The following is a 6,723-nucleotide window of genomic DNA, read 5'->3' on the forward strand; positions in this document are numbered from 1 at the left end:
TTGCAGTTGATGATAAGTGTATCATAAAATTAGCGATTGCCCACAGATTTGATGAAATCCTGATGACAAAATATCCAATAACATATAAATATGAAGCATCAGCTACTGAATTATTGCATTAAACAATACGCTAGGCCTTCAGTATTCCAAAATGATGCATGCTTGTACTCGGATTTGCTAGGAAATACTTTTATATGTTTGGTTTTACTGATTACGACTTGGTAAACTTTCAACACAAATGTAGTCCAGCCCGTCTACCCGACAGTTCTTGAAAGCTAATGCTTGCACAAGTGGATGGATTGAAGTCCGCAAGCAATCATCTTCTTGCATCAATGTGTTCAGGTCATAAACTGATCTTACCCACACAAACTCGATTAAGAAGCAGTTATGAATAAGTAATTGTATAGAATAGAACCTCGAATCGCTATTCTGTGACTCGGCTTCCGCTCTGTGCTGCCACATTGACATCACTGATGGATATATAACCTTATGACCTATAACGCGGCCTTACCCTTACAAGTTACAGCCTTACTCGGTCGGTCAAGGAAGCGGTGACAACCGTTGTAGCTGCTGGCGCCAGTTGTATAACCTCCTATCTACCATTTCATAACACCGACAGCTTTCGGGGAACGGACCACAGTTTGTTTCGTGACGCCATATTGATGTGTTCGACGTGAACGGTGAGGCCGATAAGTCGCCTGTGTTGACTCCGGCTACAGACACGGCTGGATATGGTCGGAGGGCGGCCAGGCGTGTCCTGTGGTCACCAAGTGTGGGTGGCGAGTGGTCAGTCGGTGGTGACCCACAGCCTCCTATCCCCTCCTCACAACACAAGACCGTCGGCAGGAGACGTCAGTGGGACCCACCTCTCAGGGATTATGCTAAGAACTTTATTGTTCGATATGACGGTGAGCAATTAGCATCCAACTTGCAATGCAGTACTGTTGATAGATTAGCGTAATAGTGGCTTGCACTGGTTTGCAATTACATATTCGGCAGCATTTGTCGATAAAAATGACCTGATTTATTATTCAACGCGTCTCAATAGCCGGGTATAGCTCCATATATGGCATGTCACATACCCGTCCGGCAACCTGCCGGCGATGGACGGCAGACTGGACTGGACAGTGGACTGGACAGGACAGGATGACTGACAGCAGTCCCCGCGCCGGCTGTTTGCAAGCTCCGGGAACAGAGGGCCACCTTTGACCCGGACAGAGGGCCGACCCGGAGTGGTAAGTACTTACAGATCGGGTGACCCAACTGGGCACTGCTTTGAACGCCGCTGAACGACGCCAGGCCTACCGGCGCGACCGACCAGTCTCGGCGGCAGGTCAACGCAAGAGACGGGCTCTGTGGATGTCCGGAGGCATAGTTCATTATGATATAGATAGATTGATTGCATGATGAACAAGTCTGGTGTTACCGATATTTCAGTCAGGTTTGATTGCTGCAGAGCCCATCGGAGAGCTAGTCATTTGGGAAGCTGGTCTGGAGCAGCTCTCTGTTCCCTCTTATGTCTTCTCCGGCGGCGTACCCTGTGCTGAGGATTAGCTAGTCTGCTGGGGAGTGTAATTTTACACCACCGTTTATTTGTAAACAAACTTTGTGCCAAAACCAGTGTTTTCACACAGGTCTTGCGCGGTAGTTGCATGAGTCGTTGCGCTTTAGGGTCGTTCGCCGTTACTTTGATCCTCCGCTAGTTCGCCGAGAACAATGGCCGCCGGAGTTTTAGGGGCCGACTCAGGTCGATTAGTGGCGGTAAAGAGTTGCGCTCGGTCTGACCTGCTGCCGCCGACACCTGATGACCCGCCGGGTTCAAACACAAGCGCCGGCTCATCAACCGGCCCCAGGCATGCCATCATAGAGGTAGTGAGACCGGCGCTCTCGATAAATGAAAAAGCTCTGTTTATGGAGAAATATTCGCACATGAAAGAGCCTGTCTGTTAAATTCATTTCTCCAAAAAATGTGTTTTGACTTCTCTAATCTCTAACGCATTCAAAAATAACAATTTTTAACTGTTGTTTTTCTTACTTACTGTAACAGCAAAAATGATGCAAAACTGAGCTCCAGAATTCAGCTGAACACGACACATTTCCTGTCACTATATTTTGCTATGGTAGCACTAGTTCCCACTCATCCCTGGCCGGGTTATTTCACGTGGCCTCCAGGGTCCGCGGGGGCCCGGCCGTGTCAAGTCGTCTCCTCTCCACGGCTGCAGTTGCAGCTGTCCTCACATTACCTTCCCCAGTATTTACGACACCGCCCGAGCCAACCAGCTATGAAGAGACGGCCCACTGCGCTGCCGGCCGATGACGGCATAATGCTTGAAGTGGTGACGCGCTGGCGGCGCGCCATCTGCGGCGCGCCGGCGGCGGCGGCGCAGCCCGCGCGGCTCGCGCGCTGCCGCTGTGTGAGTGACGACCACGATAACGGCACGGTTCGTGATCGGCGGCCGGCCGTGACGCCGCCGAGCGCCGTCCGCCGGCCACGTCAGCGCGCAACAATTCGGGAAACGGGCTATTTTATGGAATTCCGGGCTGGTGCCGCCACCGTGACAAATGCTGGCCGGAGAGTTGTCGGACGGAGAGCGTCGGAGCGCCCACGCTGTTTGCTTAGCAGTGGTCATTTGCGTGGACATTGCGCGTGACTCGCATTTCGCTCCAGCTTACTTCTGTAGAAAGTTTAGACAGCCTGGAGGCGGATGCTTATAATGTAAGCACTGATACATCACCTCGGAGGAGACGTTTTTGACATTACTGGAGGAAATACATCCTTGTCTACATGTGGGATCAACTAAAATGCACTCTTATAGAACTATGATAAAAACGTTGTTATTATTTTGTGAATAGTAATTCCATTTTGTGACATATTTTTACTTTTTTTCAAATATAGCAGGTGTAAAGTGTTGTGCTGTATAATGACCCGGTAGCGTCATTTAATTAATCACAAAAGAAGCCCAAAGGCTTCCTTTGTGAACTCGGTCACAAGAAGTGAGCAAAGACATGCTACAATGACTCTAACAGGCGTAGGTATGTAATCCTAACAGACATGATCCAGACTGGAAGCGCTCGATCAGACGGGGTCCTTTTCGGACGGGAACTGTCTAAAATGTCTCACTCAGCTAGATAGGTGTCTGATAGATTAGGTATGGTAGAGAAGAGAGGTTCAATCGAACAGTGAAAAGGTGAAAAAGGTCAGATTGAAAAGGGTCGGATAACCATTATTTCAACCTCCGCCGTGCTGATGGTCTGAGTTTTCCGTCTCGTGATGGGTAGGGGGGGGGGGGCGTTTCGGCCTCCCTAAGATCTCGGAAATTTACCGGCCGATTTTCAAAATTCAAACGGCATTTGATAGCCCCGTCGGGGAACTACCTTATGACCGAATTTCATTGACCTAGGTCAAACCGATGACGTTACAGGTCAGGTTAAAGTTCAGATTTTCACCGTTCACAGGCATTTCAAGAAATGTGTTGTGAAATCCAGTAAATTGGTAAGTTATTGAAAACCATCGATGGTACATTGTTCGTCAAACACATACTTCGCTATTTGAGGTCACTGACACCAGGTCAGATCACAGAGGTCATGTCACTGGGGGTCACAATATGAAAGTGTCGTGTGATACATGTTTTATGGTCTATTTTACATGATAAATGCGATTATGTGGCTCAGGCAGCCTTTAGGGCCAGCTTAGGTCACGTTTTGGTGAAGGTCAGGTCCAGGTCCTCCCCGTGGCCTAGTGGATAAGGCGTCCGTCTCCTAACTCGGTGGCAGCGAGTTCGCGGCCGGGAAGCTCCACGTCGTTTGACCCGCGTTCCTATATTAAGCCAGCTGGCAACTGGCGAGAGAGGGCCACGCTAGACCCGGGAGGACCGTGCCGCCATCTACCTGCGGCACGTTAAACTTTCGATCCAAATTATCACCGGTGAACCGGGCGCGGGCAAGGTGGGGTGGTGGGTCCGTGGTGTCATTCGCAACAAGCACAGCTTAGCGGGGCACCCGGGCCCATAGCCACCCATTCATCCATTCGGACAAAAAAAAAATTAAAAAAGGTCAGGTCAAATTAGGTCAAATTTCAAAATTGATATTTTGCATAAAATGGCTGTCCATTCAATTTAGGCCAAACATTTCGAATTTGATGTCGTCTGTGTCATTCGAGGTCATTTTGAGTCAAATTGAGCTTAGGTCAGGTCACTTTCAGGTCAAAAAAGGTCAAATTTTGAAGTTGAAATTTTTCAACAAAAAAGGTGTCTATTGGATGCAGTTTGAGCTCAGGAACACGATGGTGCTATTTATATTGGCGTACGACGTCGAATTCGTGCTGAAAAATTGATTTGAAAAATTAATAATTGTTAATTTTTTGCAATAATGCGTATAACTTGGTCATTTTTGAAGATATTTGGCTAAAACTTGCTAGAGTTAGTCATAATAATGCATTCTATCACATATATTCCGGTTTTTTCGAAAAGTCAAAACGTTTTTGAAAAAAAATGTAAAAATATAAATTTTGAATATTATTATATAAAATTTTCGAAATTTTCAAAATTTCGAAAATCTGAGATAGCAGTTTGATAGCGCAGTCTATTCTGAGTCCTCTCATGCAAAGAAATTGGATCTAGCTTAAAAACTGAGCTCTTGGGAGCGATTGCCGTGGTTCAATGTTTTGCGTCGAAATCGGCCGAACATGACGTCACTCTGACGTCATTTCCGGCCGACCTATGGTAGGTACGAAGTTCAAATTTTGACACAAGGTGTCAAATTGATGCAGCCGAAGGTACTGAAAGTTTGGCGTCGATACGTCAAACGGTTTGGAAGTTATTGCAGAAAAACGGGAGGGGGGGCTATAAATAGCCCCCCCCAGTGGGGCGCGGGTTAAAATTTCAAAAATCCGAGGGAGCAATTTTGTATCTCTGTCAATTCTACACCTTTTATGTCCCGATCATTTTTCTGTGGCTTCAAAGCTGTAGGCCGGAGAGCTCTTATTGCGAAGGTCTTTTTTCGGTCGAAAATGGCAGAACATGACGTCATTCTGACGTCATTTGTGGCCAACCTATCATTGCCTCTGGAAAAATGTTTGGTCACAATGTGTAAAATTGATGTCTGGAGGGGTCCTGAAAGTTTGGTGGCGATATCTCCAGCCGTTTAGGAGATATCGACGGAAAAGGACAGGGGAGGCCGTTTCGCCCCCCCCCCCCCACGAGGCGCGGGTTATCGAATGCGCTTTTCTGCGGCGATGGAAATCTATTGGTTCCCCACTTAGGCATTGGGTTTTCGAAAAATAGGGAAATAGACCAAATTTAACCTTCTATGACCTCTGGTGACCTGAACTTTGACCTGACCTGAAAAATGACTGAAGTATTTCCGTCATTATTTTTTTTTTTACGCTTTTACGAATGCCGCTTACCGCGTGTGGCTGCGTGGCCCAGGAGCCGAGTTAGACGGGGGTGTTAAGACACTTCCGGGCCGGTGCGGTTGGCGCTAAGAACCGTTGCGGCGCGGATTAACCCTCGCCCGTATAGGGGGGGGGGTCGAACGGACCCCCCCCCATAGTATTTCGCGAATAACTCGCGTAAAAAGCTGCCGATCGCGATGAAACTTTCAGTGCCCTCGCGTTTATCAATTTTACACCTACCCTGCAAATTTCATGGCCCTGACCCAAATGACCTTTGACCTATGACCTACTTTTTGAGACCATGTTTGGCCGGAATCGCGATTCGGCGTATGTCGGCTCGCATTAGCCGCGCGTTTGCAGTCTTTTCGTGGTTTCAAGCGTTCAAACATGTGATATGATGTTGCCCCCATGCATTAGGGTGGGTGTCAAGGTCACCTGAAGGTCAGGTCAGGTCATTGACCTTTGATGACCTCGGTTCACTTTTTCGAGTTTTACATGTTTCTAGGCCAGTTTTTTTAGCTGAATTCGGATTAAGCAACCATATGAACATTTACGAAGTAGTTTTGGTGCCTTCGTAGCATGTTACGAAGCTGTCGGAGGCGGTTGACACCTACTAGGAATACCCGGCAGGACCCCTACTGTTTGACCTTACCTGGCCTGACCCGACCTGGACTAAATGCATGAAGACATCATCTGTGATCAAAACTTTTATGATATTCGTGATCAGCACCCCGAAAAATCCCATAGCAGCCAGACTTTACGACGTTCTAACAGGTCCCGATTTTCCCGACTTTTGGGTCATTGACATGACCTGCAAGGTCAACCGATGACCTGGGACCTTAAAATTGGATATCATCGGCTTCCTCCCGTCACGGGCAACACGTTCGTTTTTTTCCGCGAAGCTCTAGCTCGATCAGGGGCGAAACGGCAAGGGGATCCGTTCCAACGGACCCCCCCCCCCCTACGTACCATACTATACGGGCTTTGGAAGCAATCTAAGCATTGCGCTGGCAGTGGATGATATGGCTCTGTCGTTACCAAAAACTGACTAATTCAAACTCTTTTCTTGTGCATCGATTTTGGTCAGGTCTAGCTCGAGTCGGCTCACCCTTACTTGCCCAGCTCTGGGAACGGTCGTAGTCGTGACAGAGCTGTCCCTTCATAAATCAAAGGTTTATAAATGTAGGTTTCTGTTTTTAGTGTTTGCACCGAAGTGTGACTGTACAGTTAGATCCAACCATGGAAAAAAAGAACACGTACATCGGTAGCTGAGTGACACAAGGCTCGTATCTCCTCACTCTTGCTGCCCTCCCCTTTCAGTCTCGCTCTTC

This window comes from Amphibalanus amphitrite, unplaced genomic scaffold, assembly GCF_019059575.1.
Source record: "Amphibalanus amphitrite isolate SeventyFive unplaced genomic scaffold, NRLGWU_Aamphi_draft 000550F_arrow, whole genome shotgun sequence".
Taxonomy (NCBI): domain Eukaryota; kingdom Metazoa; phylum Arthropoda; class Thecostraca; order Balanomorpha; family Balanidae; genus Amphibalanus; species Amphibalanus amphitrite.